Here is a 13,381-nt window from a genome sequence, read left to right on the forward strand (position 1 = left end):
ATTTGCATGCATTAACTACGCTACATGTCAAAATTAAACTCAACACAATTAAATGCATACTTTGGAATTTGGATATACAAGTATAATACGACCATGCAACATAAAATATTTCCCCCCTATTACCCTATATAATCCCCTTAAACCCATTACTTCAAAATTACACCTTATTCTTGTAGTAGTATCTCATTTTTCTAAGAGTCATGCATGTTACCACCCAATTCCTTAGTAATACTACTACTACTATTATTACACCAAAAAACAAAACTAATCTACCATTTCATAATCCTCACAATTCATCACCTTCAAAAATTTCATGTAACATACTAATAAACCCCTCCAAATACACAACCAAGATTATTTCTCCTTCTCCTTCTCCTCCTCCTCCTCCTACATTTGATCCCATTCCTCCGCGGCGGCCGTCACAGACGACGTTGCCGCCGCATCGCCAACCTACCCTTAACCCACTCCAAAGGCTGGCAGCATCAGCCTTGAACAAAATAGAGAAATCACTTATCCTAGACCAAGAAAATAAACACCCTTTACCTAAAACGGTCGACCCGGAAATTCAATTATCGGGTAATTATGCACCGGTTCAAGAGCATCCGGTTCATACCGGTTTAGAAATCATTGGTAAAATTCCAACCGGTTTACATGGAGTTTACGTGAGGAATGGAGCTAATCCTATGTTCCCACCATCTGGTGCTCATCACTTGTTTGACGGTGATGGAATGATCCACGCCGTCAAACTAGGACCAGGAAATCGAGCAACTTACTGCTGCCGGTTCACTCAAACGAACCGGTTGGTTCAAGAATACGCGGCCGGGAGAAATTTATTTCCCAAACCGGTTGGTGAATTACACGGTCGGACCGGATTGGTTCGGCTCGGTTTATTTTACGCACGTGCGGCTCTTGGTTTAGTTGACCCGGCACGTGGTGTTGGAGTGGCTAATGCTGGTCTTGTGTATTTTAATGGGAGATTACTTGCTATGTCCGAGGATGACTTGCCATACCACGTGAAAATCAACGGTGGTGATGATTTGGAGACGGTCGGACGGTTCGATTTCGACGGGCAGGTGAATTGCCCGTTGATTGCACACCCTAAGGTGGACCCTAACACGGGTGATCTTCATACACTTAGCTACGACGTCCTAAGTAAGCCGTATTTGAAGTACTTTAGGTTTGACAAGTGGGGCCGAAAGTCACGTGAACTACCCGTGTCGCTTCTTCAACCTACTATGATTCATGACTTTGCGTTGACTCAAAATTTCGTAGTGATACCTGATAATCAAGTTGTGTTTAAATTATCTGAGATGGTTCTGGGCGGGTCACCTCTAATGTTTGATCCGAATAAGAGGGCTCGGTTCGGGATCCTCCCGAAGGACGATACTACCGGGTCGAGGATCCAATGGATTGAGGTTCCAAATAGCTTTTGTTTCCATTTTATGAATGCATGGGAGGAAAATGAGGGAAAACACGTGGTCATACTCGGGTCATGCATGAGCCCACCCGACTCGATCTTCAACGATAGTAATGACCGGATCCAAATTGAACTAACCGAGATTCGACTAGACCTCGAAACGGGTAAATCAACCCGACGGGTGATAGTTTCGGGTGTGAATTTAGAAATAGGACAAGTAAATAAGCGTTTGTTAGGGAAAAAGTCGAGGTACGTGTACATGGCAATCGCGGAGCCGTGGCCTAAATGTGGTGGCATAGCCAAGATTGATGTTACAACCGGTGAAATGACCAAGTTTATTTATGGGTATGAAAGATATGGTGGGGAACCGTGTTTTGTACCCGCTAAGAAAACAAGTAAATCTACTAGTAATCACGAGTTAGGTGAAGTTAATTACAATTTAGATGAAGTTAATTTTGATTTAGGTGAAGCTGATTGTTTTAGCGATGATGATTGTGAAGATGAAGGGTGGATAATGAGCTTTGTAAGAGATGAAAATGTGGAGAGGTCAGAATTGGTAATATTGAGGGCAAAGGATATGAAGCAAATTGCAAGTGTATGCATGCCTTCAAGGGTTCCTTATGGTTTTCATGGCACTTTTGTTGACCAAAAGGAATTAAGTGTACAAAGAAATTAATGATTAATTAGTGAGTAGATCCTTTACCATTATTTAACTTTTAACTAGAATCTTATCGTGGTTGTGTTTAGCTAGTGCATATAGATGTGAATGGCCTTAATTAGAAGGCAAACAATTTTAATATAATGAACAACGATTCCTTCTATAAATTAGTAAGCAAACATGTTTTGTATTAATCTGGTTCCTTTTGTTGACAATTCCAATGACAAATACAAAACATGAAAACATACGAAGAAGATATGGCTACTAACTATATATTTGTAACTAATAAAAGCTTATAGATCAATATAGTATCTTTGTATTTATTTTTTAAAATATACAAAATATGTCATATTTAACTAACTAAATAAAATTATTATTAATATTATTATTTTACTAAACAGGCCAAGCGAGCTAGCCCGCAATACATATTTTCTTGTCCATACTCGTCCATTTATATTAACGGGCCAGGCTAAGCCCGTTCAAATATCCAAATTTTTTTCAAAAAGGTGGCCGTGTTAGGCAGGCTTGGCGGGCCGTCCTACCCATGAACAGCTCTAGTCTTAACATATAGAAGGTTAGAAGCCATTCATACCGCATATTCTTAGGTACACACTCATGCACCTAGAAATAGGTGTAACAACAACACAATATGAACATTAGCTTTTTAGAAAGTGAACATTAGCTTTTTAGAAAGTGAACATTAGCTTTCTTCTCCTCTATTTTTCTCCTTCGTTTTTTATTTTCTCTCTCCTCTGTTTTTTTAATTTTCCCCCTTTTTTACACTTTTTTGATTGAATTTGTTTCTTACAACATGAAAGTAATTATCAAGTATGAATTTTGTGTGAATTTCGATTTTGTGCTTTAATTTCGATTGATTAAGGTTTATATGAATCTTTAAATTCACAAATTATACTTAGTTTTTTCTCCTTCCTTCTTTAATTCCTTTTTCCTCTGTTTTTTTTTTCTTTCTATTTTTCTCGTTTAACGATTGAATACGTTCCTTACAATATGGAATTGGTTGTTTAACTGATTTTTTGAATTCATATGAATTGAATTTTTTTAGCTTCGATCAATTTCATCTGTGTATGAATTTCATCTGATTTCTGCATTTTTTTTATCAATGAACATAATCATGCAAAATATGAACATATGCATAGGTTCCTTTAAATGTGAACATTAGTTTTTTTGAAAGTGAACATAGGCATAAAACATATAAACATATGCATTTCAGAAAGTAAACATAACAATTCAAAATATGAACGTAACCATTGGTTTCCTTAAAGTGAATATAACCATTTAAAAGGTGAACATATGCGTAAAAAATATGAACATATGCATTTAAGAAAGAGAACATATGCATAAACAGACTTAATGAGAATATTTATGAACAACAAATATTTAATATGAATATTTACATTATGAACATATAAAATATTATTATGAATATAAGGCATTTAATTATAAACATAAAAAATTGAAGAAATAAAAAATAATATGATTATGAAACATATGCATCATAAGTATTAAAAATATGAACATATGCATTCAAAATATGAACGTATGAATTGGTTCATTTTTGAATGCGTATGAATATAATTAAGCATTTTCAGAAGGTGAACATATACATAAAAAAATATGAACATATGGATTTAGAAAGTGAATATAAGAATTTCAAAAAGTTTACAAAAGGATTCAAAATATGAACATAAGAATTCAAAATATGAACATATGCATTTCGGAATGTGAATATAAGGTATCCGTTTGCATCTCTTCTCTAATGTCCATTGATGTTTTTGCAGTTTTTTTAGTGAGAGAAAATGAAAAAGAGGAGAGAGAAAATCATATAAAAGAAGAAGAGTTTTGAGTTTGGAAGTGACGTTACATTTATTGGGTGTGGGTGGGTGTATTGGGTGTGGGTAGGTGTATTGTAATTTCCGTATTTTTTAGTTTTAGGGCTTTTTTTAATTGGGTTGTGTGTAATTAGGCTTTTGGACTGCGTTGTTACACCTATCTAAGGTGCACCCTTGCAAGGGTGCAAGGGTGCACCTTAAACTAATTGCATTCATACGAAGTATTTGTTATACATGGTCGATGAATTGAATCTTCAATATTGCTGAATGTGCTGATCACTTTATAACTTTTTTTCCCAACAAAAAAAAAGTAAAAATAAAAATAAAAACGACATACAGAACTCATAACAATATTGGGCCAGAGTCTAGACTGCATTAGTTGGGCCTGGATCATGTAGTCCAACACACTCAATGCAAAAAAGCTACTAACACAATTAAGCTTGTACTCCATAGTACCTTTTTTTTTTTCTTTTTTTTTTTTCTTTTTTGTTGTTGTTGTTGTTGTTTAGAGAGTCATGAGGGCTAATGATGAAAATTGATCTTAGAATTTTCTGAAATTAGGAGGAAAACTCTGACCACTTGATTACCCTCACTCTCCCTCCATAATTCATGTGTTAGCAGGTGATAAACGAATGTAAAGAGGAATCTCTTGCAACGGCTACAATAATCTTTTTGGGGGTGGATTTACAAATCTTAATTACAAAGTACATAAAATGATAAATTAGTAAGCTTTAGCCACATTTTACACCATATATATATATATATATATATATATATATATATATATATATATATATATATATATATATATATATATATATATATATATACTTCTACATACACTTGTACTACAGATACATTTTATCAACATGATTTAATTTAGCTAAACTTATTTGAATTTATTACTTAAAATGTTAGTTGAGCTTGTTGTTGTTAACTATAGTTTATCTTATTTGAATATTTTTTTTGGTGAATCTTTTTTTTTTTTTTTTTTTCTTGAGAACTATTAGAGCTTATTAATTCTTATGTAAACTTATTATTATTTTGTTTATTTAGCTTTGGTGAAGTGAACATATTGTGCAAAATCTAAGGCCGTCAATTTTGACCTTTGTTAAGACCATGACATGTGCACTTTATTTTCACTTATTTCACATTTAATAAGTTTAAATAAGATAAGGAAAAATAAATTCAGATAAAATAAATTCAAATAACTTAAAATCAAGTGAATAAAACAAACCCAAAAAATAATGATATTAGAGCTTAACCACAAAAGTCAAATATAGTTGCAATATGTTTTTGTTTTTTTTTTCGATTTTCTTGATTTGTTTTCAAATAAACCTAACCACTTTGCTGTGCTATAACTTATAGCCTATAACTAACATTTCTTCTACACATTACCAATCATTTAACCTCTTGCATTGCTTTCTTCATAAAGCTATGTTTTTAAGAAAGGGACATGTACATTATTATTTCAATCTGATGAATTGATTTAACTTAGATAAATTATCACAAAAAATAATCGTATTAAAGATGGTAGTACAAACAACCACCTTTATAAAAGAAACCTCCAATTTGTAGAGTGGTTGTATCTTTAATTGTATAGTTCTCAACTACGCATTTGAGAATGACACGTTAATCATCAACTGCAATTGCGCACATCTAATTATGTGGGGTGGCAAAAACTAAAGGACGCTTTAATTTCACACATTCTCTCTCATTGTAAACCTAAGGGGTACAATAATAATTAGAGGCTGTGTTTTTCAAAAACCGATTACCAAAAATTATGTATTTATTATTTGACTCGTAAATGTTGGTCATCTTTTTACTAATCTTGTTAGTGATAGATGGATAGATATAGTTGAAACCCATTGTAGTCTACTTGTGAGTGTCCCACATTGGAAAAAGAGCAGAGTTGGTTCCACTTTATAAGGTTAAGGAGTTACCTCTAATATTGTCAATTGGTTTTAGTATGGAAACTCTAAGTCTTGTTCGTGAACCAAACTCTCATCCTCATTGTTCGAATTGCCCAGATCCATTTCATAAATCTAATATTTAATTATTTTTATTTATTTCTCACCTATATTATAAATCTTCTTTTTAGTTTAAATTGTTAAGGTCATAAATTCAAATCTCATCTTTTTAAAGTTATGATTTTTCTTTTTTTTTTTTTTTGTTTTCCAAACTTATTATTATTGTCATTCCTTTCGGATAATATAACTTAAAATATCAAACATGTTGATTATATAATTTGTATTAGAGATTGCTTATTGTTTGTTTGTCCAAGTTTGGAGGTCAACATTTTATTTTATTCTACTTAGTATTAAAAGAGTACAATACTTCTTTTTTATTTTTACTTCTTTTATTATCATATTGGTGTTAATTTATACTTTTTGTATTATTTGAGTTTATAAATTTGAATCACGTTTTGATTGAATAAACTTTTGGTTGATCAAATCTTTATTATTGTATCATTTATTGGCCTAGGTCATGGCTCGCCCCATGATCCAGAGTAGCTATAACCATATAAGTAATTTAAATTATTTATGAATATACCTTGGCTAAATTGGTTGCATGCGTGCATGAGTTGCATCATTTTTTAGTGGGTTTTAAGATCGAATCCTGCCACACAACAAAATGGGGTTTTTTTTTTTTTTTCCTCCTAGTGTTTTAAGTTTTTACTGCTCCGTAGTATATTGCTGTTTTTTTTTTTTTTTTTTTTTTTTTTTTTTTTTTTTTTTTTTTTTTTTTTTTTTTTTATTGTCCTTTTTTCTTTTAGCTTAAGTAGTTATAAATATTTAGTAAAAATCTTTGTTCTCATTCTTTGTTGCAAAAGTTTAAAGTAAAGTTAAGTTATAAATCAACACTAAAATCCGGCCCGGTGGATGTAAAATTTCTGGATCCGTCATTGAGTACTTCATCTCTACAATTTGTCTTCTTATAATTTGTAAAATAATACGAAGTATCATTTAATTTGATGAATTAAGATTAGGGAGTAACACATTAGTGAATGCCACCTAACTAGCCCCTACACACTAGGGTATGAGCTAGCTCTCACCGGCCATATTCGCTCCTGCCTTGGGCTCCTGTGGTATCCCCTTACTTTCACCCCTACAAGGCTACAACTAACTTTACGAGTTTACTATGAAATGTTATAATATCATTAAGTTTATATCCAAAAAAAATACTTTTATAAGTATATAAATAATACTTTGTATTGTTTTATTAATGATGTACAATGAGTAACATCTATATCAAAGTTACTTATTGAAAATCAAATAAAACTATCACTTATAACAAAATGCATGGACACTATAACTTCCAATTCCCCTCTCCCCTTGCCAAAAGATGAAAAAAATGTTGAATCTCCATACAAATTAGAAGATTTAATATATTAATTGAAAATACATAACGGCAACCAATTCAATCTTGAAAAACCGATAGGCCACACGTTCAAATCCCCCTCCCCCATATGCAATTTGTAATGCCTTTGTGACTCTTTTAAATTGGAAAAAAAAAATATGTATGGCATCAAAGAAATTTGTACAAGACACTCTTGAAGAGATGTTGAGCCATAACTTGGTTTGTTTTCTCAGTTGGGTGGAAAGAATCCCAGAAAACATATTTGTCAGCATTAGAGCAGGAGTATGAACTATCTAAAACACATAGATAACTCATCTCCACCAATCCAGTGCCACAGCATGCTTTAGATGTCACATCCATCCCTGTCATTTAATCAACTCATTTTGTCAATCAACTACCCTATTAAAATTCACCACAACAACTGCTATCATACATCTCAATTCAAAATCATTATATTAATGAGCATTTTTGAAAGCAATCACTCTAGCAATAATTGCTACTAGTAGTAGGAATGATAATAAGTCAAATTTACCCGATTTGACAACTTTTTCAATCCCATTGGTATGTTTAGAATCATCGGATTTGCTGATATTTTAAATGTTTGAAGGGGTCTTTCGGGGCATTCTAACCTAATAGAGGGTGTTTATAGAAAAGATAGAACTGAGATTAAAAAATTAGTTAACTATATAACAAATACAAATATTACACAAGAGTTTATAATACTTACTAGCTATTCTAGTCATCAATCTTTTCCATAAGAACTAAAATTCTTTTTTTTTTTTTTTTTTTTAACTTTTTTGGATTTGATTTTTATTATGTATATAAACTTCGTTGTAAGACTATCCAAAATTGAAATTGAAATAATAGAGCATACAAATTTAATTTTTTGAAAATGATAAGATATCTTTTTATAATACTCAGGGGACATATTTCATTTGACAATTCAATCCACCCACTTAGACATTGTTGTCATTTGTCTCCCCATAAAAGAAAATTGGCCCTATAAAGCCTTTTTTCTATTATTATTTTCTTATTTCTTTGGGTGCAATGTCATAAAAACACTATTAACACTCAACTAAACTATACCTACTCAAAAAATCATTAAAATTTAATCCTTACAAAGTAACAAGGTCATTTATACGTATCCAAAAGTAGGGGAAAAAAAAAAAAAAAAAAAAAAAAAAAACCATTAAACATAAGTAGGCTAAATAAAATAATCATAAAGAATTCAAATTAAAATTTAATAAAGAATTGAAATCCTTGCTAAAAGTAATCTTACCAAATATTGTAGGCCTTTTAATCATTTGGTGAAGGACGTTATAAGGGTTAGAAAAAACAACTTGTATTCCAGGCAATTCCTTGTTGAGTTGGTTTACCAAGTTGTTCATTTTAACATTAAATTCAACGGCCACATTGTTGTACTCTTCGTTGCATTCTGATATTGCCCCAAGATTTATGGTTCTCTCTAGTGGTAAGCAACCCATAGGAGGAATACCGGCCAACGAGATCTTTCGAGCACCAAGGTTATAAATCTCCCCCACAAATTGCTTCGCGATGTCTATGAGATGATCCTCAAACGCTTGAACCGTGTAGCACAACCTCGTCGTGGGTAGCAAGTAGTAATTCTCTAGGAAATCGTTTGTTCCCATGCTTATTAGGTACACTGATCCGGATATGATCTCATTTGCCTTTTGCACCCCAAGATAGCTTCGTAATCTTTCTTGGTACTCTTTGTAATAATCAACTTCCTTCCACAAGGGTATCACATTCTGTGATGAAAACAAGTTTGCATTTAGTAAGCTAGACATGCGTCAATTTGTACTTCATCGGATCACAAATTTAGTAATTACCTAACAGTCACGTAGTTAACATATTAAAGGATAATAACATGTCAATGTCGTCCTTAATTATATGAGTCCAACTATATTTTGCACGTCACATGTATGTAGAAAATATTCACCAATAATGCTACATAGGAAACTTTTTCACTATTGTTACAATAATAAAATAAAAAGGGCATCGATCCAGTTTTAGTACTTTGTGAAAGCAATTAATCAAAACACAATAAAGTTGTACGATTACAAGATAACAAAGTATCCTAAATCACAAAAAATCAAGTCAAAAAGTAGGAGAGAATGCTCACCCAATAAATTTGTTGTAACAAAAAGCAAACAATTTAATGAAAAACAAGATAAAGTAAATTAAGTTAGTGACATTTGGGAACTCTAATATTTGGCAGGGTAAAGTTTTTATGTACACTGGCTACACTCCAAGTTGAGTTGTTAGTCTTATGAGTTATGACTATAAGAGGTGATAGATAGGTGAACGTTAAATGCCAATAACTTCAAATAGTTTATTGGAACCTTCTAAAGTGGGTCCACAACACTTGTAGTGAAAAATACTCGTAAAACATAAAAAAAAAATTAAAAAAAAATAAAAACCTAACTACAATTTGATCCATTAAATTTTTTTATACCATAGATTGATAAATACTACGTATATAAAAACACTAGTTTTGTGCCCCGTGCGATGTGCGGATTGAATTTTTCCGAATTGAATTTTAATTTTTTTTTTTTTATCTAAACTATACTTCGTATATGTTATTTGAATTTTGTCCATTTATGGGCATTTTAGGGATTAATAATCACTTATCAATCTAAAATAAATTAAAAATAATAATGTACATACAAAAAGAACAGTCATCTAAAGTTGTGATCTCTTTTCATTTTCTCTAAACCTCTAAGGTTGGTCACATGTTAAGACTTAAGAGAATGGTTATATATAATAAAAGCTCTCTTTGATTTTTTTTTTTACTACCTCCGATTTTTTTTAGTTGCAACTAAAAAAAATCAGAGGTATATTTTTTATAATTTTTTTTTTCTTTTTAACCTTACTATATTCGCCATTTGTATAGAAATATTGGTATTTTATTAAAAATAAAATTTTAAACCAAAAGTTTTATTGAAAATTAAACTCTAAAACAATTTTTTTTATTCTACTAAATCATCCAAATTTTATTGAAAATAAAACACTAAAATCACTTTTTTATCCTAACTATTAAATCTATCCAACTTTTTTTTTTATTGTATTCTACAAAAAAAAATATATTCAAATAAATCCTACATATCATATTAATAATTAATTGTCGCCTACATGGCATGACACTTGGCTAAAAGTTAAAACGCCAAGTGTCATTGTCTCGTGACCTGGCTAAAAGTTTATTATATATTAGTTACTAGTTTTGTGCCCCATGCGATGCTCAGGTTATTTATTGAATTTTGAGATAAATTTTTAATGTATATGTCAAATTTTAAAATTTTAAAATTTGAGATAAAAAAAGAATTATACTTTAATAATTTTTTTGAATAAAATTATAATTCAATTTATACATTTGAAATATTGGTATTTAATCGAAAATAAAACTCTAAATTAACAATTTTATCCTAAAATTCTATCCAAATAGAATTCTAAACTAACTTTTTTTTTTATTTTAAGAAGTCTATTTAAATCTATTCAACGTGGCGCGACACTTGACAAAAAGTTAGAATGTCAAGTGTCGCTGTCTCATGACCTGGCTAAAAATTTAGTTTTATATATTAATTATATGATATGATTGCTATTGTACGTTATTCATAGCCACACTCTTTTTCTTCGAGAAAGATTCTTGATAATATGTCTCTTTCTATCAATTTTCCAACCATCTTATTGTTTTATTTACTCTCTACTTTATAAGATCAAAGAGATTTCATCTTAACATTTTTGTCAAAAAAAAGAAAAAAAAATCTTAACATTATATTTAATGTAGCAACGAATAAAGCAAAGGAGTATATCTATTAGCCTTGTAAATAAAGCGACTAAATTTCTACAAGTAATTTATTTTTTATCCGGTGGTTGCATATATATAGAAAATTTCTAAATTTTCTACAAGCGACTATGTATATGCAACCGCCGGATAAAAAATAAATTACTTGTAGAAATTTAGTATCTTACTTTAATATGTGTACATGCAATTTACGTAGCTATAAACACACTTATTTTTAAAAAAAATTTATATTTATATATATATATATATATATATATATATATAATATTTCAAACTGACTCCAATGGATACATACATTCGCTCACAATTTTTTGATCAACACTTTCATACTTCGTATACTTCATCAATAATTAAAAGTTTAAAGATACTTATAAAAATAATTTATTTATTGATTCCTAAAGGTGTGATATGAGGTTATTTATTAGGTGTTGTTAACGATGACGACATATTACTGCCTATGTATTCCTTCTATCAAATTTTTTTTTTTTTTTCTTTACGTTCTTAAAAGCTTCCAAGTAAGAAAAGCAAATAGAGACAGATAGCGAGAATAATAATAATATATACTATACTTTAAATACTTTTAGATCAGATTATGCATCTTTCGGCTTTAAATTAAAAGTCGGCTCAAAAATAGATATTTCAACTACTCATATTGGCTATACTACGTATGCACCAAATAATATTGGCTATATTTCTCATATAGGCTATGGTCATAAATCATTTTATTCATGCATATACTTGTAAGCCTACAACGTAGAAGCAGGAAGATCACATAATTACTAAAACTATCCGTTAAATAAAAGATAGCCGTACAATTACCCACGAGAAAACCGTGGGGGACCCTAAAACCAAAAGTCCATATTATTACAACATTTAATATGGTGTAACTTACTTGTAAGTTTATGAATCAGAATAAATAATTGCTAAAATAAATAAGTTATATATATATATATATATATATATATATATATATATATATATATAAAATAAAAAAAAGAGATATTTTACATTTAATATGGTGTACTTATGCCTTTTTTCTTAATTTATTATCATTTCATCAATCATCATTTCATCTGAATTTTCTCATTTCATATCATCTAATATTCGATATTATGTATCATTCTATAATTTTATATATACACATACGTAATTAAGTTAGGAAAATGATAAACAATAGTCCTTTGTATAAGAAGCTAAAAAAAGAAATATTAAGGATAAATTAACATTTATTACACCAATATGCGCGTTATTTTGTCATGAATTCTTAACTTAATTTCATTTTAAAAAGTATATTTACTACTTATACGTAGGCAATATAACCCTAAGGATTACATATATCATTATCCATTAAGTTAAAAGTAATGAGATATGATATTTTTAAGCCTTCTAAAAACACAAACGTACACTACGTAACTTATTACATGACATTATTTAATACTTAATAGAAGGAATTTTTTTTAATTTTTTTTTAGAATTGTAAAAAATAAAAATTGAAAGATTGATGAAATGATAAAAAGAAAGGATTAACAATGGCACTTACAAGAACAGCAGAAGTGGTATTATCATAGCCGGTACCAGCAGAAGCAAAATTGACTCCAGTAGCAAATTAAATCCGTTATATTGTAATTCGGATCCAAGTAGGCCGGAACAGTTTTCTTGAGTCCATAGTATTCCGAAAAGAAATCCACGGGCACCCGCCCGTTTGAGAATCGCCCGGTGGGTCGACCGCCATCGAAGTCCCGACCATACGGGGCAAAGTTGCTCTTAAGTAATGTTTTTATCCCATTGTTGTTCCCCGTATCGACCGAGGAGTCTCCGAATACTACCACGGCCGGTACCTTACCACCGGCCACGACGTAAACTCGTCCCAAGAAGAAGAAGAAGAAGAAAAAGAAGGAGAGGTACCAAATGTGGTGGCATATGGTCTTGGCCATTTTAGTGTAATGTTATTATTTTATGTGAAATTGGTAATAATATAATGTAAGTACGTACGTTTTAAAAGTACGTGAAGTTTGGAGATTTAAAAGTGGGAAAAAAACGAAGGCGAAATGAAACTTGGTGTATAGAGAATATATATATATATATATATGTATACTACTAAGGGGTGTTGTGTTAATGTGATAGAAATAATTAAAGAGTTGGAAGTGTTCGATAGGAGTTGATAAAAAGGCTGTTGGTTGGGTTGGTATTAATTGTATTGATTTTTCACTGTTTTTTGCAATTCAATTTCTCGTTGAAGAACGTTGAAGAAGAGTATACCAAGAGGAGCATTT

At 30.7% G+C, this 13,381-nt stretch overlaps 2 pseudogenes across 1 annotated transcript; one reads left to right on the top strand and one right to left on the bottom strand.

Moving 5' to 3' along the window:
- The first annotated feature begins 200 nt into the window (after nt 1-200).
- On the top strand, nt 201-2,093 carry LOC145590223 (9-cis-epoxycarotenoid dioxygenase NCED6, chloroplastic pseudogene; annotated as a pseudogene).
- A 5,026-nt stretch (nt 2,094-7,119) lies between these two features.
- On the bottom strand, nt 7,120-13,118 carry LOC145587393 (GDSL esterase/lipase At4g26790-like; annotated as a pseudogene). The gene is made up of 3 exons (XR_014101256.1): nt 12,649-13,118; nt 8,565-9,054; nt 7,120-7,647 (listed from the first exon to the last, which is right to left on the bottom strand). The product of XR_014101256.1 is annotated as a GDSL esterase/lipase At4g26790-like (transcript).
- Nucleotides 13,119-13,381: the final 263 nt, after the last annotated feature.

Source organism: Chenopodium album, chromosome 17 (assembly GCF_948465745.1).
Source record: "Chenopodium album chromosome 17, dcCheAlbu1.1, whole genome shotgun sequence".
In the NCBI taxonomy this organism is placed as follows: domain Eukaryota; kingdom Viridiplantae; phylum Streptophyta; class Magnoliopsida; order Caryophyllales; family Amaranthaceae; genus Chenopodium; species Chenopodium album.